Here is a 26,642-nt window from a genome sequence, read left to right as displayed (position 1 = left end):
TAAAGTTTAACTCATAGGTTTGTAGAGAACCAACTAGTTCTTCTACCCTCATATTATCCGTATCACGAAGTTCCTGGATCGCGGTTACTTTAGAATTGAACCGTTCAGGAAGTGAGCGTAGTATTTTTGCACATACTTTACTTTCTAGGATTTTATCGCCAAGACCCCACATCGAGTTTACAATATCATTCAATCTAGTGTAAAAGTCCATAAACATTTCATTTTCCTCCATATGTATTTCTTTAAATCTGGTTGTGAGGAGTTGGACTTTAGATTTTTTGACAATTGTAGTACCCTCGTGTGTCATTTCTAATATATCCCAAGCTTGCTTTGCAGTATCACAAGAAATGATTCTTTTGAACTCATCCGGTGATAGTGCGTAAGTAATTGCATTTAGTGCTTTAGCATTTGCACTACTCTCACTTTTCTGAAGGGTGGTCCATTGGTAATATGGTGTGACTTTTATTGATTTTGAACCATCAACCCCAGTAACTTCCATGATAGGAGGATTCCATTCAGTCACTGTGGCTTGCCACACATTTTCATCCATTGATTTGAGGAAGATCCTCATTCTGGCTTTCCAATAAGCATAGTTGGAGCCATCAAAGGGTGAAGGCCTTGTGACTGAAAGGCTATCAAAATTTGACATCTTAAATAGCTTAAATCGTTAGCTCAGGAATTAAATCCAAGAATTTAAAAAAAAAGAGCTATTAGGCTCTGATACCACTTGAAAAGGCCAAGCTATATCTCCTAGAGGGGGGAGTGAATAGGACAATGCCAAATAAAACTAATAACAGCGGAAATAAAAAGAAAATGATAGCCAAAGTAAATCACAATGCAGTAAATTAAAATAACCTCAAAATTCAGATCTTGAGAGGTTGATACAAACGTTGTTCTAAGGACAACCTTACACCAAAAATAGAGTTTATGGTAGGACAACCTTATTTCTAGAAAGATCTTTGTATCAAGTCTCAAATCGAAGAGGAATACAATAATAAATATAAACTGAATTGAAATAACTTGTAATTAAAAATGTATTGTTCTAGGGACAGCCATACACCATAAAAATGGCAGGGCAACCTTGTTGGAACAACTTTCAAATGAAATTGAAAATCAAGCTTTTAAAGGAATAGCAGAAAATAAATTCTAAGCTATTACAACATTCTCACAAAGCTTGAATTAAATAATTACAACATTCACTACCATACATACATCCCACAAAAATTAATTAAAGATTAGAAATATAAGTCATTCAACCACAACACAAGGGTTTATAGTGGTTCGCCTGTGTGTTCATCAACTGTTAAATAACAGCCACACAAAATGCTACTCCACTCCTAATATCCTCACACAGGGGAATTAGCGTTCACTAAATATAGGTTTTCCCAGGTTCACCCAAAACCTTTGCAATTGTGTCTCTGTCTGTGGGCTTACACAATTAAAAAAACCCCACTTCTGAGTTTTCCTGGCTCTCCTCAGAAAACCAATACAATAAGATTTTTCTGGCAAATCTTGAAAGAAACCAAAATAGAAAGGAATTTACAATTAAATGTAAAATACCTGAATATCTCCTTCGTTGTAGCAGCCCGGTAGAACCAAATCAAAGTAGATGATTAAATGTCCAAGTTCAATGTCCAGTATCGATTACAATGGTTCTAATTCTAATTGATTTTAAATTAAACCAAACAGGGCTTGCCTTAATTGATTTTGATTCCAAAGAAAGGGAATAATAATTCCTCTTTATCAAATCAGATTGGAATAGCAGAAACAAAATCAATTAAAATAAAGCTAAGGAAAGAGAATATTAAATAAGCACACATAGCTTAGATGGAGCACAGAATTATCTCTCAGAAGTTCGACGAAGATCGGCTTGAATGAATTAATTAAATCGATAATTTCTTCTGAGATTCGTGCACTATTTATAGGTGAGAAGATCGGGTCTTCGACTAGTCGAAGCAACAACAGATATTTGAAAAATCCGGCGGGATTTTCTACGACTGGTCGAAGCTTTCCTATGACTGGTCGTAAGTCACCTACGACTGGTCGTAGGTCTCCTTCGACTGGTCATAGGTCCTGTAAAACTTCGCTGGAATTCGAGTCGAAGATGTTCGACTGGTCGTAGATGCAGTCGACACTGTTCCTACGACTGGTCGAACAGATTCCTGAACTAGTCGAAGCCTAACAGATTTTATCCGGAATTTGTAACAAACTTACGACTGATCAAGGATTTTCTTAGATTGGTCGAAGTAAGTCTAGGACTAGTCGAAGAAGGCCTAGGACTAGTAGAAGAACAGACCAATCACATCTAAAATAAACATTCGGTTTAGGTATCCGAAATGACCTACTTCTAAGGTCAACCTATGGTCAATCAAACCTCAATCATGAAGTAAAGGACATTGAAACATTCAGAACTATTGACCTTGAAGTATGAGCCTTGAAGTCTTGATATAGATCAATCTTGAAATCTTCAAGTAGCTCAATCTTGAAAGGGTCTTGAGTTCTGCCTTGTACTCTTCTTGAAGTCTTGCAGCTTGAGTCTTGTCTTGTGAGCTTTGCTTGTTCATGAATGTTGATCCTTGAGAGAGCTTCACTTATGCAAGTTATATATAACATAACAGTGATTTTGGCACTACAAATTTGACAACAGACAGGGATAAAAACTATAGCACTTACACACGCAGTGGCCCACTGAGTTTAGAAATCAAGCTAATATTTATGTTTTCCTTTCCATCCGAGCCTGTGTGACCGACCGGCCACAAAGGCCCAAAAAAAAAGGGGCAGCAAAGGGGCTGTTCACTGGACACTGGGCATCCCACTGGATGGACAATTTGGATATATTACATGCATCATCAGGTGGCCCACGTCCATCGGGGAAAAAGAGAGGGGAGTAGAGAGAGAAGGGAAGGGAGAAAGAGAGAGAGAAGCACCCACTTTCCTTCTTTTTTCCTCCGTAGTGTTCCAAAGCTCCAATAAGGCTGCTTCAACGGTGGAGATGGACTTCTAGTGGTTGGATTGAAGGGGATCTAAGGTGGATGTGATTAGAAATGGGAGGGCTCCCATGGATGTTTTCACCTTTTCTCTTGCTAGGGGAGAAAAATGAAGAAGAAGAAGAAGAGAGAGAGAGAGAGAGAGAGAGAGAATAATTAATTCATGTAATGTCATAAATGCTAGGGTTGACCCATGGCGAGAATAAATGCCATAATTGTTTGTAAGCATTTATTACTTGGCATGAAGTGATAACATCACCCCATGATAACCTAGGAAATGGTGTCATTGTGATATGTGGGCCCCGCAAATGTGTGGTCCATAGCTATTATAATGCGTGAGTTACATCTCATGATCTAAGCGTCGCATTGACGCACGAGACGAGGCGTTGGAACCACGGCGTCGGCGCGGTCGCTATGGTATAAGTCTCGGGTCGAGTCGACTCGGGTTGATGGCATGTGAATCAGAGTCGTGCGCAAATACCAGTTAAGGATCGAAGTTTGCCGCAATTCGACTGGGAAGACCACGGAAGTCTACGGAACGGTACAGTTTAGGATACAGGGCTTACACTAAATAAGATGGACCGTACATTATAACGGAAGTATATTCTAATGGGGCACACAGAGTAACGGATTAGGATGGACGAGGCATCAGCATACCGATCAATGCCCGCTTCATTAAGAAATATTGTCCCTAACAGCGGAAAAGATTTTGATCTAGAAGGTTATCAGAATAATACTTCTACATTAAAAGGGGGTATCTACAGATTAAATGATGAAATAGCCTTAAAAGGCAGAACCTTGTATTCTTCCTCTCATTACGATGAATAAAAGGCGAATTCTCAAGCATATCAAGACTAACCATCAACGACTAAAATCACAACGATCACTGTCATTACTAGTCACCTATCAAAATTATTATTATCACCAAGCTAATTTGATAATAGAGATAGATATCATCAGAATATTATTGGCACTAGCAAGCAACGGTGATGTATCAATTATTGATTCACCATTCATGGCAGTGGACTTGATTCACCATTCATGGCAGTGGGACAGTCTATGCGGCTAAGCTCATGCAAATCTTTATGGTAGCTCATCATTTAAGGCCGCCTAGCCAAGTCCTATATGTCTAACTACGTATAAGACCTATATATTATTCGGGACAATCGTGCGGAGCCAACGGCCCTAAAAAACCCGTATAGGCCACATCACATGCATACTCATGTGGGCAGCGAACGGAGCCAGTGACTAAAAGCCCTAAAAGGCTAAAAGTCCTCAACAGCCAGTCACGCGTGAGACTAATGCCGTTTGTATACCTCTCCGACAGCGCCATGGACGAGGATGAAAATACCCTCCCATGAATGGGTCCGAACTTACAGATAAATAAGACCCCCCAGGTCCCTAGCTTGATTTCAGTAGTAACTCATGAGGACAGGGTCTTAATAAAAATACCCCCTTATTGATGGGCTGGCGGCCTTGGATTTGGTACCAAAGGTAGCCTTGCACACCCCGTGAACTCTAGAGAGTTACTGTGGCCAACCCTACACGTAAATCCAATTGAGTTCATGGCCCCGGTAGCTTCAATGGGCCCCTCTAATGGATCGCGGTTTGTGAACTCCCTAGCAGTGATAAGCCCCATTAACTCCAGAAAGTTATAGAGGCCATTCACATAAGACCTGAATCTAACTACTTATGAGTCTAAAAAACTGTGATTGCTCCACTACTCAAGAGCTTAAACCATGTACAAAACTAACTCTATTGACTTTAAAACAGAAATACTTCCACCCATTGAAATAAATATCACATAGGGATGCTTAATTATTCATAAATATGATGAATTATAGATATAATGAAGCATGACTATGAAGTATTGCATTAACATGTACCCCAAAACCAATGATTGTATTGCGAAGAATATGCTTTCTTTGAACAAAACATTACAATTCATCCACACACTACAACACAAAAAGAAGTAAAGAAATTTACATGAAAAATACAATTTTATAGATCCTCAGACATGCCTAATGTTGATACATAGAGCTATAATTCCTCTTTTAACTGAATTTGTGCTGTAGCAGTCATATGTTCAACCAAAAGAATAATCTTGGCATGATCAGGAACGCTGACCAATTCTAACTCCAAAGAGGCAACAACTTCCCTATTCTTCACTTGTTCGACCTTCTCAATGTAGGTAATCTGAGTATTCATTTCAAGCTGCTCCCTGACTTGACGAATATTTGACTCCTTTTCTTCTCTTCGAACCTTGAGCAGCATAATCTCTTTCTCCAGAAGGGCGATTTGGTCATCAATGATTGTCTTATTTCTATCAGAAGCTTTCAACCTCTCATGAAGAGATTGATTAATAGCACCACAATTGGAGAGGATGTCGTATGTTCGAGAGAGTTTCTTCTTGAGTAGCATTAGTTCTCTTTGACGATTCAAAATCTCTAGAGCAACGACTACACCTCATGTTGCCTCTAAATTTTTGGTGGAATCATAGAACTGTGATAAGGAGTCATGAAGGGATTAAACATTGACATGGGCCAGACGAGTTGAATGGTCAAGAATGGCTAAGGCACTGTCCAAAAAGGGCCACTGGGCTGGATCCTTAAAAGCACTTATAATAACAGAGATTGCATTCTTAAAGAATACCAGCATGAGAGGTGACACCTTCTCCAATGAAAGTCTATCAGAAACTGTAGCTACTGAGTTGAAACCTTCAGACCCACTTGAAGTTTTTATAGCTAAAGCTGGAAACTAAAGAAGAATTATGAATTAAAAAGAGGATACATATATCTAACAATATGAAGAAAGGAAGAAAAGAGAGTATATACCCTGTCCAGAGGCAATTGCAGAAGTAGCTTGAATAGAACAGGTTCCTGGTTCTGCAGATGTGGGTATGTCTGTAGCTATAGTGACATTGAAAGAAAGCTCCTGAGCTCCTCCGGCACTCAAATCTAGAGTCGTCGAAGTCGGAACATCGATCGGGTTAAAAAAAATTCCAAACTCCGGATGACCGGCTGGATAGGATGAGGGCGTACAGTAGGAGATTTATCAGTGTGAATGGGAATATCATATGCCACAGTGACCACTGGCGGGATTTCTACGATGTCTTGACTCACCTCCGCACTTTGGGAAAGAAGTATATTTTTCATTCCTACTTGAATCTCTGATAACGGGGCTTCTACTTCTCTTAGTGCTGATGCTTCATGAACAGTTACATTAGCGGTTTCTATCATGCATGAAGAATATGAAGCATCAAAAGAAATTATAATATTCACTCTGGGAAAACATGCAGACCCTCCATAATCAAGTTGTTCTTCTTTGAAAGAAGTCATCACAATTGAGGGAGGAACATCTGGATGAGTGGATTGGATTTCAGGGGATTGAGATTCAGCCCTAACCTCACCTTCTTCTTCAATGTCTACCTCAGCATCAATTCCTTGATTCAATAGGACATCCCCTTCATCAGTCAAACTTGCGGAGGAAGATGTTTTGTTGCTTGGACTATTGGCCGAATAGTGACAAACTATCCTCCTCTGAGATGGTTTGTTTCCCCTTGTAAACAGTCTTCACAGGGAGAAGACGAGCACTTCGAATAGGAGAAGGAAATTGGTGTGCCAGAACTTCGGAAGATAATGACTTAGAACGTGAGCGAGTCATAGGCGATGTGGTGGCAACAACCCGATCTACGGCAGGAGAAATTACAATCATTGTATGACTTGTAACAGAAGAGATCGCAGTTGTTGTGTGACCCATGACAGGAGAAACCGCAGTTGTTGTACGATCTGTGCCATGAGAATTTCCAGTTGCGATGGGCTCTATAGCAGGAGAGACTGCAGGGGTAGGATAACCAGGCTAGTCTTCTCTTTCACGAGTGGGGGAAGGTACAATACCACCAGGAGTTTCAAATTCATCAAGGGGAGTGGCCTACCTTCCTCTTCACTTTATGAGATCAAGAGGAGATCCAAAAGCAATTCATCCCTCCAAAGTGTGTAGTGGCTTTATCTCTCTAATCGGTTCTTCCATAGAAATTTTACGACAGAGTTGCCCCGAAACAGCAGCGTGATCCTTCTTAATGAAATATCCAATCCCTTGCTATGGTCTATAGTTTCTCAATCGTGGAGGAGGAACCCAGACAGGGTGGTCCACAAGAAAGCAATTACGCACCAAGTAATAATGGTGCGTCCACCATCGCATCAAAAAGTATGAGGCTGCTACTCAATGATTGAACCCTGGGAGAAGGAAATAGGAGCCAAAAGTTGCTTCCATATTAGAGCCCAATTATATGGGCCAACCCCGTAACTTCTCATTATTCGCATAACTTCTTCTCCTGCCTGAGGCACGGCTTGGTCATAACCAAATTGTCTAACTAACCTACTCGGATAATATGGCTCTCTCTAGAATTCTACTCCTTCTCGCATAGGCAAGCTACAAGAGTGGATGTAGAGGAAGAAAGTTCTTTCAATGGGCTCCAGACTGTCGTTACCTTCGATTTCTCTATCCTCAGCTTGATAATCTAAATAAAAGGGAAAGAAATTGATGGATTTTGTATTTTCAATCTTGTCTACTATCTATTCATACCCCTTCCTTATCATCTTTCATTTGAGGAAATACCATAAGGGTAGGTGTTCAGGATGGACATAAGCCTTCTCCGGATCACCGTAAGTCCAAGGGAAATATACATCGAGCCAACCTGAGAAGTAATGCCACAGAGTAAAAGAAGATGTAGCTTTAATCGCTTGGCATGAGCAATGCGCCCCAGCATTTCCAAAAGCTTTATACAGCAAAACATAACACGGGAGGGGCCAAAGAATACTTCTCCTTACCTTCTGCCATAGCGCCTGCTACTACAAACAGGGTTGGCCAAATAGAATCTGAACACTTCAAATTGGGTAGGACGACCAAACTTATCCAATAAGCCAAGAAAGCAGCTAGTTCAGTTTCAGCAGTGAAGTTGGCTGGACTTTTTATCTTCTTGCGAGTGGCTTCTAATTCAGCTGAGTGGCTGCTAGAAAACCTGAAAGGAGAAAAGATATGAAAATAAGAATATATATATATATATAAAGATGCATTTAAAAATGAGAAGGGATGTTAAAATATTCACAGTAGGAATCGTGAGAAATGTGCAAGCCACTGGAATGGGGATATTTTGTGAACGTCGGGGAAATAAGACATCTCGCGAAAAAGTTCGATGGTGGAGGCTTCTTAGGTACTCTGTCGGGAGTAACATAAGAAAACTCCTCATTTGTAGGAACATATTCGTCTAAAAAAGACCCAGAGATAGGCAAACCTGCCATCCTGTGTAGATCCCACAAACCGATGCTCACTTCGCCAACCGGGAGGTGGAAGGAATTTATGGTGGAAGACCAATACTTTAGGAAGCCTTTGTAAATTGGGGTATCCTTATGAAAGAAATCAGAAGTGGCTTCTATAGCTTTGTGTATGTTCACCGCGATAAGAGCATCCTTATATTTCTTATAATTGCCTTGGTCCATGAACTATAATACGGGCATTCAGCCCAGAGACCGCGTGTCCTAAATTCATCCTTCCCTTATAATGAATCACGGGCATAAAAACGATGTTGGATTGTCTCGAAATAATGGGTGGGATATATGGCATGAGGATTGTAACATGGCGTGAGAAAGTTCATGTATGATATCTGCCCAGTCTTCTGAACTAAGCATTTCTCCGTGAGATAACCTTCGAGAATTTTTGGTTCTTTGATGAACCAGTTTGACACATATAGGAGCCAGTTTTGTGTCATATAATCAAATGGGTCACTCTGAATCATTAAAAGGTGACGTTGAAGATGTAAAGGGATGGTGATGGTCTCGTCTTTTGTAGGGATTTTTTAATTTGATTGCGTTAGCATGAGATTTAATCATGTCACAAGCGTTCTGGAAGCGTCTCTTGTTGTGCTCTTGGATCTTCTCTTGGAAGATTTCATCTTTACTCTTTTGTCTCTTTTTCTTTAAAATTGAAGGAGAGGGGGAAGCTTCAACGGGGGCAGGGCGAGTTTCTTCTGTTTGAAAATTGGCAGTACATTTTAACCAATTTTCCCAATCAGATTCTTGACCTTCAGTGGGGGGGACCTTCTATTTCTCTCATTAAGACGGCTGTGCGGATGTGGTCAGACAGCCGTTGAATTCGATCAACAAAGTCGATGATAGGAGTGGGTTCTTTGAAGAAAGAAGAGTAGCCTTCGGAAGATCTAGCCCTCTTCTAGGTGTGAGTCTCAGGTGGCTGAGGGGCTGATGGTTCAGCAGCATCTGGGGAAGTATGAGGTCTTTTGGAGTGGGCTATTGGAGATCTGCGAAACTTACAAAGATGCAGAATTTTAGTAAATAAACTAAGGCATTAGAAGAAGTTTGAAATAGGTGTGAAAATTCTAAAGTCCCAGGAACATAAGACCTATTGTGCGCAAGACTATTATGTGCAAGGAGTTAGCATACATGAAGTATTGGTTGTGCGCGGGTTTTTGTGCACAAGGTTATATTGTGTGCAAAATATGGTTGTGCACAGGCCACCGTTGTGCACAGATTGTTATTGTGCACTGATCATCGTTGTGTGCAAAATCTCTATAATGAGCAATAGATAGCTCCAAAGCAAGGAATGGGAAAAATGAGCTTCGATCATGTATATATAGGCTTACGCTGCCCATTGTGCACAAATCATTGTGCACAAGTTGTTGTGCGCGGATTTAAAATTACGCACAATGAAGAAAAAGAGAGTAAATTAGTTAAAATGTTGAAGGATTGATCCCACATTTTATTATTTTGTAGATAAAAATCAAGAAATGCAGGATCAAGGGGGCATCTGTTGAGGTATAAAAAGAGACAGACTCTTGTTGTGAGCAGGAGCATTATGCGCTACATCAGGCTGGGCTACACAAAGGTGGTCCATACAATGGGCAGTGCACAAAGGTGGTCCGCACAAAGGGCAGTGCACAAAGGTGGTCCGCATAAAGGGCAACGCATGAGGGTGGTTCGCACAAAGGGCTGTGCACATGGGATCGCGCACAGAGGCATCCGCACAAAGAAGTGACCGCGCAATAGGGTTTAGCGCACAATGGACGCGTTGCACGTTCGTACGTGTGGAAAGGCTATGTATACCCCATCACCCCTCTATATGAGTCATTAGCGCAAGGTCCCAGAAGTGGAAAAGGAGAGAAGAAGATCTCGAGCGGATACAAGTATCATCCGCACCCATTATGCAGAACAAGTGTTGTGCATCGCACAACACATTTGAGCGCACACTGCATATCAGCACACAATGTGTGTGTCAGCGCACAGTGTGTGTGCCAGTGCCCAGTGATAGTTATGTACGCATGACTGCTCCAGCAATCGGAGAGTATCAAAAAGCTTCAAGTCAGACTGAGGAACCAATCAAGACATATGTCATGATGGAGCATTGATGTCAACATATCAAGACACATTGAAATCATAATTCAATTGTGTTGTGTTTTCATATTGTAATTTTGTAAACATTCTACTTTGCAATCAAAGGAGAGAAAGGATGTAAACGAATTTAGAATGAATAATATTGTGATTATCCTCTTTATCTTCTTTTGTTAACTATTAAGGGAATGAAATCACCCGAATCAAATGCTTTTATTTCTTGTTTGAAACACCTTGAATCATGCTTGAATCTCCATATGATTGTAATGGTTGTAAGTCACATATTACTTGAAATCTCTCTATGGGAACCTCTATTTAAAGAGAGTTCGTACTTGGGGTGTAATGGAACGGATTGTGGAAAGATTTGACCCTCGACATGGAGGTTAAAGATAGTGGCAGTTGAATTCATGTGGCTTACCACCTATGAATTGATTCCACCTACCTGACTATGGAATGATCTTTTCAACAATTGTTATTACCGTTGTTTACTTGTAAATGATTCATACATGCCGTCTCACTTTAGTCGCTGTATTTAATGTTTTCAATACTTCATTCCTAGTTGGCATATGATGGTAGCTTCCCATACATGGAGAGTTGATTGGCCATGTATTGATGGGTTCTATACACACCCTAAGGCAGTAGACTCATGGGCCGGGGATGGTGGTTATGAGGCACTATGCCCAAGCCGCCGGCCTACGCTGGTGATAAGCCCCCGTAGTGACCTTGAGCCTATTTAAACTGGCTGATTGTAATTAGACTAATAATGGCCTGGCTAATCATGCATACATCGCATATCCAGATCATCGTCTATCGATTTACGTGCGTGATAGACGATACGCAGTCGTTATGTGGTACGTGATGTGCTTCACTAACGGCTAGCCTTTGCATTGAGTGACAAGCCCAACTTCCGAACGGATGAACATCCCCGAGTCGATGATGCATTCACGCATCCATGCATATAATAAGACTGCATTTACTGTGTTTTGTTTGTCTGGATGTTTTTATGTTAGTTCTTGTCTGAGGTGGCGGTGTGAAATCTTAAGGGAAAATCACACTAAGATAGCCACTCATTCATCAATGTTCAACCGTGCAAAGGATACAGGTGCACGGATGGATGAATATACAACAGATCTTAAGACCGCTATCGTTGTAGTGGAGGAAGAGCCGTACGAGGATGAGCCGCACCAGGAAGCGGCTGCTTACTATGGGTTGAACTAGTAGATCTAGTTGTTATAGTTTACTTTGAACATTTTAATTTGAGGTTTTGTATTTGGGCCCCAGCTATGTGGCCTAGGATATTATTCCCATTTTGGTTAGATTTATGTTACACTTGACTCCTGCTATTCTTATTTGATTGCCACTTAATAATCTGCTAACTCTTGGGTTTTTGGGATGTAAGTCGTATACTCGGGTCCTGAAAACTGGGGCATTGCAAGCTGGTATCAGAGCGGAGTCTGAGATAGTCTGGCTGTGGGATCCACATATAAAATCCTTAAGGGATTAACTTAAAAGAAACTTAGGAACTTCCCCTTAGGAAGTAGTTAGGATGAATGAACATAAAGACAAAATACTTAGGGCCCCTCAGATATTATTAGAATAAACAAATTTAACCTATGAAGAAACTTTTGCTAGCTAGAAGAAATTTAGAGTATAAATTGAATTCTTAGGTCCCCTAGAAAAGAACTTAGGATCCCTTAGGAAATATTGAATTAATCGTCTGAATCTAGAAATAGAAACCATAGTTCCCTTAAATTACAACCAGAAGTATTGGCTAAACTTAGGGGCTAAAGATGTATTCCCTGAAAAGGCGAGTGCCCACCATGACATGAATGTGGCAAGCAATATAATAGGCCCTGACCCTTGTATTACTTCACTATTTGACTGCAACCGCCTTTTCCTAATACCTGAACCGTGAAATTTTGACCTCACAGGAAATCATGCCACTAGTCTTGCGATCCCAGAAGACTCGTACCATTGATATACACCCTCTTCCGTCGACGAAGCACCAGTGGGAGCGCAGTCCCGTGTATACACCAGGCCTTTCGCCTAGGGTGGTGAATATGGATACAAGATCCGAAATCGTAGGAGATTCTCCTTCCCCTCAGGTCATTCCATTGGGGTTGCCCTCCTAGTATTTAGAGCAGAGGATGCCTTCGGCCGACGTACCTGCTGATTCACTAACAGGGGCAGCAGCCTTTACAACCTTTGCATAGATGGTCGCTACTATGTAGCAGCAGCAGGATACGTTTGCACGACAGTAACAGGATGTACACGCGCTGATGATGGAGACTCTTCGGGATAAGGATAGCAAGGCGGCATCCCGAGATAGAGAGACCAGGGGCACAGATGTGTTTGATCATTTCCAGAGGCTCCAGCCACCGACCTTTAGGGGAGCACCTGACCCGGTTCAGGCGGAACATTGGTTGGCGAGGATCACTAAGATGATGGGGCCATTAAAGTGCTTGGACACCCAGATGGTCACTATGGCCACGTACCTGTTAGAAGGGGAGGCCGAGAACTGGTGGGAGGGTGTGTAGAGGAGCGTGCCAGCTGGGTACGCTTGGAGGTGGGCCAGTTTTCAGGATGAAGTTGCTGGAGAAATACTTCCCACGATCATGCTGGAATGAGAAGATCACACAATTCCTGAGGCTAGAGCAGTGGTGCATGACTGTTGCCTAGAACGAGGCGCGATTTGATGAGCTGTCCTGATATGTACTCAAGGTCCTCAAGGATGAGAAGTATAAGCTGCAGAAATTTAAGGAGGGACTCAAGCCCGGGACACAGTCTCTACTGTGTGCATGGGATTTTGGGGATTTCTCGAAATTGCTAAGTAAGGCAATGAGGGTAGAGAAAGACTTCGAGCACACTATCCACTCACACCTCCCAGCTCGAGATGCCCCGGTCAGACTGAGACAGGCTCCTCCTACTCCTCCTGTTCCAGCAGGAAGGTTCAGGTTAATACCAGCATGAGCTCCGCCTATGCCCCCTGGCAGGAACTGTGACTACTGTGGCAAACCAAACCACATTGCCTGGAATTGTTACAAGAAGATGAGGGATGAGGGCATTCCACTCCCGACAAACTGTCCCTAGCAGAACCAGGTAGTAGCCGGGGCAGAACCCAGGCCCCAACAGCCCAGACAGGGACCCTCAGCTCAACAGGGGGCTCCCCCAGCTCGAGTATATGCAGTTGCCGCTACTAAAGCTAAAGAGGACCCATCTAAACCATTCATGGTACCACGCACATTAATGGTACCCCTGTACTCACTTTGTTTAATTCTAGTGTAACTCTGTCTTTCATTGATTATGCTATCACATCTAGACTAGAATTGAACACAACTCAAATGCATGCCCCCTTAGTCGTAGCATCCCTTATGGGTAAGTTTGTGAAAATAGATAAAGTATGCAAGGCGTGTCCTATAACTCTCACAAATCGCGAAGTGACTCTGGACCTGATCATCATGCCCATTAGACAATTCGACATCATCCTTGGGATGGACTGGCTTATGTTAGTGCATGCAGTTATGGATTGTCACAAAAAAATGGTTACTATATACGTCCCTGGGTAGGCCTCCTTCACTCTAAAAGGGAGGGGAAGACGTGATATGTTCGAGAGCTTATAGGCTCTAGACGGATCCAAAATAGTGGAAGCCACCATCGGATGAATACCGGTAGTCCGAGATTTTCCCGAAGTGTTTCAAGAAATACCAGGGCTACCCCCTAGGAAAGTGGTAGATTTTTGCATTGATCTCAAGCCAGGGACTGCCCCTATATCACTTCCTCTATTTCGCATGCCTCCTTGCGAGATGGAGAAGTTGAGGAGTCAGATTGATGAATTACTGACCCAAGGCTTCATCCGCCCTAGCGTTTCTTCCTGGGAAGCGCCAGTCCTCTTTGTGAAGAAGGACGGGTCGATGCGTCTCTGTATAGATTACAAAATTCTGAATGATGGGATGATTAAGAATAGATATCCCCTACCGTGCATTGATGATCTGTTCGATCAACTTAAGGATATCAAATACTTCTCCAAGATAGATCTGTGCTCGAGGTATCATCAGTTAAGAATCAGGGATGAGGATATCCCTAAGACGACGTTATCAATTTAAGTACGTGATGTACGATAGGCAGTTGTTATGCAGTACATGATGTATGCACATGATGTGCTTCGCTAACGGCCAGCCTTTACATTGGGTAACGAGCCCAACTTTTGAATGGATGAGCATCCCCGGGTCGATGATGCATTTACGCATCCATGAATATAATAAAACTACATTTACTATGTTTTGTTTGTCTAGATGTTTTTATACTATTTCTTGTCTAGGGCGGTGGTGTGATATCTTGAGGAAAAATTACACTGAGCTGGCCACTCATTTATCAATGTTCAACCGTACAAAGGATACAAGTGTAAGGATGAATGAGTATGCAGTGGATCTCAGGACCGCTACCATTACAGGGAAGGAAAAGCCATACAAGGATGAGCCGCACCAGGAAGCGGCTGCTTACTATAGGTTAAACCAGTAGATTTAGTTGTTATAGTTTATTTTGAACATTTTAATTTGAAGTTTTGTATTTGGACCCCAGCTATGTGGCCTAGGATATTATTCCCATTTTGGTTATATTTATGTTACACTTGACTCCCGCTATTCTTATTTGATTGCCACTTAATAATCTGCTAACTCCTAGGTTTTTTGTAACGCCCTGAAATTCGGGGGTCGAGCATAGCTCAGCTCTCGAGTTCCAAAACATCACTTATGCAACATATTGAATGATGAATGCATGTTGTCTGTATTAGCGCATAAAACATGGAATAGATTAAGCCAAATAGCAAATATAATTCAGGGATAAGTGAAGAATGCAAGCGGAAGACTTATAGAAATATGTGAGCACATGTACAAATCCCTAAAGTACAAATACATATCAGGTCGTATTTCAAGTGTTGCTATCAAAATTATAAGTATCAAATTACATCATTTAATTCTCAAAAGAAATCCCAACATCCCTCGCATCAGAACAAGGCTCACTAGAACCCGTTTGAAAACTGCATAAAAGAGAAAACAGCCTCATCATCATCGATCTCCCGCTCTGCCTTAGAAGTCGCCTCAACATCTGCAACATCAGCAACTAAGACAGAGTCTGGTGGGTGTTTAACACCGCCCCAGAACGTGGGAGTGAGTGATCAACTCAGTAGAACAATAAAGCAAAGGTTAACATGTTATCAGTTCAATCAAGCAGTAATGATAAAGCAGAACAATTAAACATATCCTAAGTACTCTTGTTAATGCAAAGATGTATGCAGAATGATGCGTGCCCTCACGCGTACACCCTCAGCGTCTTCATCTTACGTTATGCATAACATTGCCTCAAAGTGCGCGACGTCTACAAAGCACATGCAAATGCGGTGCATGAACATGATTACCAAGTTGTTATTAGTCCTTTTCATACAGCAGGATTGGGAAGCTAAGGTACCTTCCTCATATCACCATCCAAACAGTGATCCATTCTAAGGTCGTCAGTCCTAGGCATCTCATACGATCATATGGTTGTAGGTCGTTGCAAAGGGCTCGTCACTAATCAATGCACGCCTATCATACCTTCGTTACTACACTAAGGCTTATCACCTCAATGTGGTATCCAGGCATGCTCGAGGTCACTACAAAGGGCTCGTCACCAATCAATGTAGGCCAACGGCACGAATATAGTGTCCCATACCACCATAATCGGCTCACGAGTTTGTTGCTCACTGGTCACTACGGGGAGGCTTGTCACCTTAGCGTAGGCCGACAGCTCGACCACGGTGTCCCATACCACCATGTCCGGCTCATGAGTCTTAGCGGATCAAGGTACAATGGTTAATAGGATTTCATCGGTAAGTTGGGTACCCTAGATTCAAACAGTAGTGTCCATACATGGTGAACATACATCAGACAATCGGGTTATTTGACAAAATCGACTAACACGAGTGCACGTTGAGTTGAACGACATAGAGTGCGCAAACATTCCGCGTGGGCAAACCACTGCCGACAACTCTAATACAACTCGGGTTCGTCTAATCACGTCGTACGTGGCGAAAGCAATCTCAGCCACGAACTTAAGGCCGATTCCCGATTTCCTGGACTAATGCATAGTCCCACACACATTCCACTACAACAGATATTCATATCTACAATTTAGAATAGTAATGGAACAACAACTCAAATCATGTAGTACGTAAGCATTTGAAGAATATCAACTTAACATGGAATTTCACATAAGTAAGACTTGAAATTAAACAACAAGGAATGTAACTTGCATGAAGGAAATCATACACAGTAGTGGGAGAGTTGAGAATCGCTTCTCAACACCCATATTAGATTGATATATCACACTTTAGATCATTCAGACATTTCTACAAACACTTAGAATACTTAGTTCAACATACATGACGTATGTTGAAAATACACGCATTTGAACAATTCCTTTTACTAAGGAGTTGTCGTACATACATCTAGCATAAGTACACGACAAATAATCATGGCAATCACACGTTCATATTTTATACGCATACGGTACTTTATACATACACATAGAATACACAAATCTCAATGTAACACATGCATATCTGGAACGCACAGTAAACATAACATTTGGCATGTGAAATCTCATCCATAGCAAGAATAAACCATTCACTAACATTGAAAGCCTTGAAAACCATAACCTATACGATTAAAGTCCGCACCTTAATCTAGAAAAGAACACCGAACTGATTTTCAGACGATATGTCTTCGTCAACGGCGACAGGATAATCTAAGGCAAGAATAGAAATGAGCTACAACACACAAAGACTATTCTAAGCTCTAACACAGATTAGGGTTAGGTTAACTTACCCAAAGATGAACTCAGAATCGCCGGAATAACGATTCTAAAGTGAAGGTTTAAGAATGAAGAAGAACAGGAAAGAATCTAAGATGATTCACCAACTTCTCTCTCACTTTCTCTCTCTTTTCCTCTTTCTCTTTGCTAGGGTTAGGAAATTCGTATGGAAAAGAGAGCTAGGATTTTAAGGTCTATAAATAGGCCTAACATTGATGAAAATAACCCCAGGGCCAAGGTATACTTAGGGTATAACCAAAATAGGCCTCTCTCGATCCAACGGAGCACTTCCGGTGGGCCTATTACCATGAAAGGTCGGACTTAAGCTCACTGACCATGGATCTAGGTCAAGCTGAGTTTTCGTACCGATCGGATCTTCAGATCAGCCGTGGCGGACCACACTCAATTCGATGGTCACCGAATCTCGATCAGGTCCACAAGCACAAGGACATGCCTGGGCCACCTTTCCTGATCAGAGGGTGAAATTGAGTCAGAATCCAACGGTCAGATTGCTTAAAATCATCGCGCAAGCGACACGACTCAGATTTCATAAAATCTTAATTAATTTCCAACCGTTCTCACACTCTTCACTCCGAACTCAACCAAATCGACCGAGAACATCATCTGGACTTGATTTTTGAGGTGATGGCCAAGTCCAACATGGTGACCGCAACAGCCTAAGATCATCGCTATCGGACTTTCGACGCGTGGTCCAGGTCCGATCCAGAACTTCCAAAAATTCCCAAGAGCAACTGGAATTAGCGATGAATCCCAGATTTCAGAGTAACCTAGCGCTAACCATTCTATAGGTTTTAAGTCATGCAGATCAAATTTAAAGTGATTGATGCAAATTTCACAAGCAATCGAGTTTAGCGCTAATTACCCCAAAAAGCTTCTAAAGAAAATAGAGGTAGTACTCGGGTCTTGGCATAAAATTTTTTGGGTCATTACATTTTCGGTATGCGAGTCGTATACTCAGGTCCTGAAAACTAGGGCGTTACAGCTATTTTGTAACTTTTCCTGTATAGGGCATTATAGGCATCCTGAAGATCATCTTCATTTTCATTTTCAGGGTCACTCCTGAAATTCTCATAATCAGATAAATTGCAGCTATCTGAGGAGGTGACTCTGGCTATAGTCATTGGAGCCTTTACTTCATTTGAAGTTTCTTGTTCTGATTCATCTGACTTAGAAGAAATTTCAAAGCTAGATGATTCTTCCCAAGTGGCTAACATGCCTTTCTTTTTGGCTAAACCTTTTTTGGACACTTATTTGTCAAATGCCCGTATTCCTAGCAATTGAAACATTGACTGTCTTTTACAGATTTTCAAGTTTTAAATTTTCCCTTTCTCTTATCAGAAGGTTTTTGAAAATCAACTCTTTTCTTACTTTTAAAAATCCTGTAAAACTTTTTAGCAAGTAAAGCCATATCATCCTCTGTGTCTTCAATGTCAGAATTAACATCATTATCTTTTGAAATATATTTGGAAGACTTAAGAGCTATTGACTTACCTTTGTGAGCTTTAAAATTTAACTCATATGTTTGAAGAGAACCAACTAACTCCTCAACCTTCATTTGATCTATGTCTCTTAGTTCCTGAATGGCAGTTACTTTGGAATTAAACCTCCTAGGAAGAGATAACAGTATTTTAGCACAGAGTTTGCTTTCTGGGATTCCATCTCCTAGACCCCACATAGAATTGACTATGTCATTTAATTTTGTATAGAAGTCCATGAAAGTCTCATTTTCTTCCATACAAATTTTCTCAAACCTTGTAGTGAGGATTTGAACTTTAGATTTCTTAGTCGTTCCTTCGTGTGTCGTTTCAAGAATATCCCAGGCTTGTTTAGCTGTATCACATGAAATGATTCTTTTGAATTCATCAGGTGATAGAGCACATGTAATTGCATTTAAACCCTTATCATTTGCACTGCTTTCATTTTTCTAAGGTGTAGTCCATAAATAAAAAGGAGTTTAGTTAATGGACTTGGTTCCATCACTGCCTAGAACCTCAGACACAGGTGGTTTCCATTTGTTTACCATGGCTTGCCACACGCTTTCATCAATGGATTTTAAGAAAATCCTCATTTTGGCTTTCCAATAAGCATAATTTTAGCCATCAAAGGATGGTGGCCTAGTAATAGACAAGCTATTGAAATTTGACATAATGAAAGCTCTAAATCTTTAAACTCAAGGAACTTAATCCAAGTAAATGAGCAACTTATCTCTGATACCACTTAAAAAGGGTGAGCTCTCACTCCTAGAGGGGGGCGGGGGGTGAATAGAACTATACCAATTTAAAAATTAATGAACTAAAAGATTAAATAAATCAGAACTAATCAGAGATCTCAATTGTAATAGTATTGAGAAATTGATTCAAACCTTATTCAAAGGACAACCTTTCACCAAAAATAGATGTTTTAGGTAGGGCAACCTGATTTCTTGAACACAGTAAGTATTAAGATCACAAACTAAAATAAGTGGCAAAGGAAGAAAACTATGTATTACAATCATTCACCACATGTACATGAAAAGATTACAATCATTCAACACATACATCACATGCATCATTCACCACAAAACACCAGGAGTTATAGTGGTTCGGTGTCTACAACAACTATTCTCAAACAGCCACACCTACTCCACTCCTAATAATCATAACCCACGTGATATGGCGTACTCTAATAATCAAGGTTTTCTCAGGTTCACTTTAAAACCCATACAGTTGTGTTTTCGAATGAGCTATCATAATCAAAACCCCACGCTGAGATTTTTTAGCTATCTCAGTCAAAACCAATACAAAATTTTCTGGATATCTCAAGAACCAAAAATAAATAAAGAATATATATCTTCTTCTGAAGACGCTCTTTGATGTAGCCCGTAGAACCGCTTCGCTTGATGTATAGATGTTCAATGTCCAATAAACATAATCAAGGGTTCTAGGTTCTAAATAGATTTTAAATTAACTCAAACCTTGGGCTACTTGTTTGAATTCTTTAGATCTCACAAAGTATAGTATAAACTCCCTTTAAAATATAAGATTCACAAAATAGAGATCAAAGAATTACAAAAATAAAAAGCTATTAAAAGATCTAAACTATTGAAAGATCTGAAATTACCGAGCTATAGCTTAAAAATGATGGGGACTTTTCTCTCTCAAAGTGAAGGCATTTTGTGGCTTTTATGAATGAATTCGGAGTAAGAAAAGACCTCTATTTATAGGTTGAAAATCGGTTCCTTTGACTGGTCTAAGGTCTCCTTCGACTGGTTGAAGAATCAACCAAAATTTAAATTTTGGGCACGATCGGATAAAACCGTCCTTGCTTGCTCGACTGGTCGAGGGAGCATTATTTCAGTTGTTGGAGTTCGAGTCGAGCTCCCTTTGACTGGTCAAGGATGTGTCCACGACTATTCGAGCACCCCACTTGACTAGTCGAGGAACTACCAGAAAAATCCAATTTTTGAGTTTGAATCTTGGACTGGTCAAAGTATTTCTTGGATTGGTCGAACCAGAGCCTGGACTAATCGAACCAAAGCCTAACCAAAGTATAACAACCTGTGAATGATTAACATATGAAAGGACCTAAGTCTAGGGTCTTTCCAGTGTCAGTTATACCTAAAATTATTGGATATTGAAGTATATACCTTAAAATTACTACTTGAATCTTCAATAGCGTTCAGTAGATCTTCTATTTGAAGTAGACTTGTAGTTATAGCTTGATCTTGAACTTGAAGTGAAGTAGAACTCAACCTTAAAGTAACCATCTTCATGTCTTGCACATTCCAACCTCATGTGTTGATCTTGAAGGTGAACTTTCCATCTTGATTCACTTGAAGGTGAACTTTCCATCACATGAATAAGTCACACTATAAGTTGTTTTGTCTCATCGAAATTTGACAACTAAGGGTGTTTTATACATCACAGCACTTACAAAATTTCTAATGAAGGTATAGGAGACTCAACCGTCAGGATGTCACGTGGGAAGGCTTGATTGAAGGAAGATAATATGTCTTCTACAAGAAGCAATTCATCCGAAGAAGAAGACAAGGCATGAGAATCATCAACTAATGGGACTAGAGGAGTGGCGACAATCACCATTGAAATTTTTATACCTCAACCAGGAGCAGTTTCAGTTGGTTGAGATATCTCTTGTTTAAGTGATTCTTCTTTATTTAGACGATCAATCCCACATTCATCGACCAAACCGATTACTTGATCGGTTACTTCTAAAGAAGAAGCATGTTGAGTGGGAGCTAAGGTTGTTAGTGCGATGAATTCATAACTTATTGATCTTGATCAGGTGTGAGTGATGCAATTATTGATTAGATAAGAAGACTAAAGGACTCCATATGTTGGTATATTATTATCTCCTCTTGATATGTTGATTGACGAATATCGCTCATGTCCTTTCTGAATAAAAAACTTCAAATGTTTTAACCAGGGACTAAGTAGTGTGTTGAGGGTCAAATATTGCATATTATCCCCCATTTATATCTTGGTTTTATGGACATGATAATGCTTAATGTTCTATTTTATTCATGTTTGTGTTGCAAGGTGAATTTAAGAGCTTGGATTAAAAAGGGTGGTAAAAGCATGGATTTGATGCTCGAGATCACCGAGGCAAGGGATGGATCTTAGGAGACCAAGATTGAACAATTCACATGCTAAAGATCCAAGAAAACCAACTGAGGAATGAAGAGAATTAAATATTTGAAGTGAAGAAAATGAATTCTGAAATCATCCTGAAGAAGCATAACCTGAAACTCTGAGTCATTTTGTGAAATGGCGCAGAGTAAAGTCTATTTTGAAAAAATGTGCAGAGTGAAGTCTATTTTAACAAACTGCGTAAATTTGAGGCAGTTTTTAGAGTTTTTCAACTAGCTGCGAAAGTTGGAGTTCCACAATTATAAATAGGACTCCTTATGATGTTTTTAGACATCTTCTAAGGACTAAGGAGTGGAGCAAAAGGGTGGAGAAGTCATCGCCAAGAGTTTTTCTTCTTCTTCCTTAGTTGTTTTCATGTTTTTCTTAAGAGACTTTAGTCCAATCATGCCTATGGTTGGCTAAAACTCTTAGCTAGGGCTAAGAGGTGAAGCTTGTAGCGTGATGGGATGTTTCTCTTGCTTTAATTCATATTTATGTTGAACCTTCTTTGATTTTAATTTGATTTTAAAGGAATACTTTTAGTTTTTAATGATTTATTGTGACTTAAATTATAGTAGATCTGTAATAGCTTTCCGTATCTTCTCTTCCTTACTTTGAGATTGTGGGATTGGTAAATTCTGTTGTCGGCCATCGTCTCATGGGCATGGTTTGGTGATGGAATCCCTTCCAAGTATCACAATTCTCGTCCTTTAAGAATTAGATCAATGAAAGTTCACATTTGGTTTTATTGATATATCTTCCAATTGGATAGGATATGATTCTAATTCTAATTGTGTTACTTGAATCAAGTAAGAGGGCTCCCTAATCACTACAAGTGGATCCTTGGCACCCTAATTCCCACCTTTAAATTCTTAGTTTTAATTACTTTATTCACAATTACTCTCTTAAATACTTCAGAATTAGTTTCACATCTTTTTCTAATTCTGCTTCTATTTGCTTTCACACGAAATTAGTCCCCATGGATTTGACCTCGATCTCACCGAGATTATTACTACATTGCGACCCTACACTTGGGATTGTGAACAAGTTTTTAGCGTCATTGCTGGGAATTAATGGTTATGTTTTTTTGAAATTAACTAGTTTTGGAATTAGTTTAAGATTAAGGTTTTTCTACTTTCTATTTTTAGGTTAGGGTTTTTTTAGAATTATTTTAGAAACTAACTTATCTTTCTATTTCTAGGTTTAGAAACTTTCCTTTTTTCTTTTTAGAAACTAATTTACTTTCTAATTCTAGGATAAAAACATTCCTAATTTGTTTTTAGAAACTAATTTACTTTCTATTTTTAGAAACTTTCCTTTTTCTTTTTTTTAGAAACTAGATTGATTTCTTATTATTTTTTTAGAATCTAATTCACTTTCCTTTTTTTTCTGCAGGATCCCAAAATAGAAACTTCTTTTTAATTCTCTCTCTTTCTATTTCTAGATTTCTATTTCCCACTTTCCTTTTAGGTTTAGGTTAGATTCTGAAATTAAGTGCTGAGAGTGTTTTATACCCAAGTGGGTCCATGATAACACTTGACGTCTCTTAAGTGAAGAAGGATTGGTTGGGGGGTTATTTATCCATCACAGGATTAGACACCACTCGAGATCCATAGAGTTAACTGAAGTTATGGCTGCCAATTAATCGGCCAATCAACCTCCAAATCCACCTCAACCTATGATTGAGGAAATTCAGGATGAGAATGAGGTGCATCAAGCATCCTTGCCTCGTACTTTAAGAGATTATTTACCACTGGCGAGGGTGAGCACACCTTCATGCATGGTTTTTCCAGAAAATACAGGACATACAGATGTCAAGACAGGGGTGATCCAACTCTTTCCAAAATTCCATGGATGTGAATCTGAAAATCCATATTTACACATGAAACAGTTTGATAAGATCATAGCCACTATATTTTTTGAACGTGTCTGAGAACACGTTTAGGCTAAAACTCTTTCCCTTCTCCTTAAAAGAGAATGCTAAGACGTGGTTGTATTCATTACGTCCATGATCTATTGGCTGATGGAACGACATTACAAGGAAGTTCATAAAGAAATTTTCCCATATCATAAAACAAACACCCTTAGAAAATCGATCATGAACTTTGCCTAAAAGGAAGATGAAATATTCTTCCAATTTTGGAAGCGGTTCAAGGATCTTGTTAATTCATGCCCACAACATGGTTTTGAAACTTGGTGAATAATAATTTTATTTTCGATGAGCTGCATGCGCCAAATGGTCGAGACAATGTGCAATAGGGAATTCATGAACAAATAGGTCGATGATGTGTGAGATTCTTTTAACAAGCTTGCGGAAAACACACAATCATGGGATATCTCTCCAAAATCAAGCACCACTTCTAGGCCTACTCAATCAAAGGACAAGGGCGGAATTTATCTTCTGAAAGAAGAAGATATAAATGCTAAAGTGGCTAATCTCACAAGAAAACTTGAGGCCATAGAACTAAAGAAGGATTATGCTGTGGAAATTGTTTGCGGTATTTGTGCTTGTAACATTCACACAACTGAAAATTGTCCAACAATACCTGCTTTTCAAGAGGTACTGAATGAGCAATCTAATACTGTGAATAATTACCAAAGACCATTCAGTGGATCCACTTCAAATACATACAATCCTAGTTGGAGAAATCATCCAAATTTCAGTTGGAGGAATGGACAAACTGCTATTCCTTAAGGATTCCCTAATCAAATTCTAAATCAAGGAAAACCTCAAGAGGATCTAGTTCTAAAGCATCTTAAAAATCAAGTGCATTTCAATCAGGGTATGCTACAAGCCTTTCAAGACTTTACGAAGGCCATACTAGGGCTTGAAACAAAAAATACGATTGGGGAAAAGGAAAACCTTCCAGTTCAACCTCTTCCCAATCCAAAACAGCATTATGAAGTGAGCGACCTGAGCTCTTCAAATCAAATGGAGCAAGCTAAGTCTATCACCACTCTTAGGAGTGGGAAAGCAATTGACAAATTTATTCTGATAAGGGTTGAAAAGTCTAAGGACCCGGAAATAGATGAAACTAATAGACCTAGCAACACTCCACATGAGTTAAAACTGGAACCTCAAGGCAAGCCAATTGCTCCATTTCCCCATCAGTTGATTGCACCATAACTTCTTTCTAACTCTCAGGACATTTTAGAGGTGTTAAAACAAGTGAAGGTCAATATTCCTCTACTGGATGCTGTTAAATAAATACCTTCAAATGCTAAATTTTTGAAAGACTTGTGTATGACCAAAAGATGACAAAATATTCAAAAGAAAATTTTTTAAACAGAAAAAGTAAGTGTCATCCTGAAGCAAGATGTGGCACAGAAATATAAAGATCTCGGTAGCCCAACCATTGCTTATGTAATTAGGAATTACTGGATTGAGCACACACTTCTTGACTTAGGAGCGAGCATAAATCTGATCCCTTACTCAGTCTACGAACAACTGGGTCTAGGTGAATTAAAACCCAGCCGGACTTGCCGATCTCTCAGTTCGTGTATTGAGATGGATAATTGAGGATGTGTTGGTCCAAGTTGACTAATTTTACTACCCGGTAGATTTTATCATCTTGGACACTCAACCCGTCATGGACATGAGCACTCATATTCTCATCATTCTTGGTTGCCCATTCCTTACCACATCAAATGTAATCATTAATTGCAGGAATGAAGACATGAGTTTGTCCTTTAAAAATATGACATTGGAGTTAAATATCTTTTTCAGTATGGGCAAACAATCAAAGGAAGATGATGATTCCCATGATATTAACCTGATTGACTCTTTCGTGGAAGATAGCTTTTTTTGACCTTATCCTCTAACCCTCTAAAGACGTGCTTGGCCCACTCCCATGATTTAGATAATGATGTGATTAGGGAGATGGGAACCATGCTGGATACTATGCCAGTACTTGAAGTTAACTAGTAGAGGCCACAATTTGAAGAATTACTCCAAACTGATGCGTTGCCTCTATCGTCTAACCTCAAGGCACAGAAGCTTGACCTAAAACCTTTTGCCCTCTGATTTGAAACATGTGTATTTAGTCAATATGAGACATACCCGATGGTGATTTCTTCCCACCTTGAGCAAGAACAGGAGAGTATGCTTATCTCTACTCTCATTGAGCATAAGAGAGCCCTTGGATGGTCGATTGCGGACTTCAAGATATCTCTTATTTAAGTGTTTCTTCTTTATTTAGAAGATCAATCCCAAGTTCATTGACCGAACCGATTACTTGATCGATCAGTTCTAAAGAAGAAGCAAATTGAGTGGGAGCTAAGCTTATTAGTGCGATGACTCCATAACTTATTGATCCTGATTAGGTGTGAGTGACGCAATTATTAATTACAAAAGAAGACTAAAGGACTCCATAGGCTGGTATATTATTATCTCCTCTTGATCTATTGATTGACGAATATTGCTCGTGTCCTTTCTGAATAAAAAATTTCAAATGTTTTAACCAAGGACTAAGTAGAGTGTTGAGGGTCAAATATTGCATATTATCCATGTTCACAACCCTAAGCGCAAGGTCGCGATGTAGTAATAATCTTGATGAGACCGAGGTCGAATCCATGAGGACTAATGTTATGTGTCTATTCTAGGAGTAATTAGAATCAAAACTAGGAGAAGATCTAATCTATATCTGGGAATGTAGAGAGTAATTGTGAGAGATTTAATGAAAACTTAAGAAAATCAAAGGTGGAAAACTAGGGATTCCAGGGATCCACTTACAGCTATTAAGATGTTTCCTTATTCGATTCAA

General features: G+C 39.9%; 1 non-coding gene across 1 annotated transcript; it reads right to left on the bottom strand.

The window, feature by feature from the left end:
* Positions 1-23,959: 23,959 nt before the first annotated feature.
* On the bottom strand, positions 23,960-24,066 carry LOC131229973 (small nucleolar RNA R71). The gene has a single exon (XR_009163706.1). It is a non-coding gene; the product is annotated as a small nucleolar RNA R71 (small nucleolar RNA).
* Between the last annotated feature and the right edge of the window lie 2,576 nt (positions 24,067-26,642).

Source organism: Magnolia sinica, chromosome 16 (assembly GCF_029962835.1).
Source record: "Magnolia sinica isolate HGM2019 chromosome 16, MsV1, whole genome shotgun sequence".
Taxonomy (NCBI): domain Eukaryota; kingdom Viridiplantae; phylum Streptophyta; class Magnoliopsida; order Magnoliales; family Magnoliaceae; genus Magnolia; species Magnolia sinica.
Note: the sequence above shows the minus strand (reverse complement) of the source record. Positions and strands in the feature narration are given on the sequence as shown.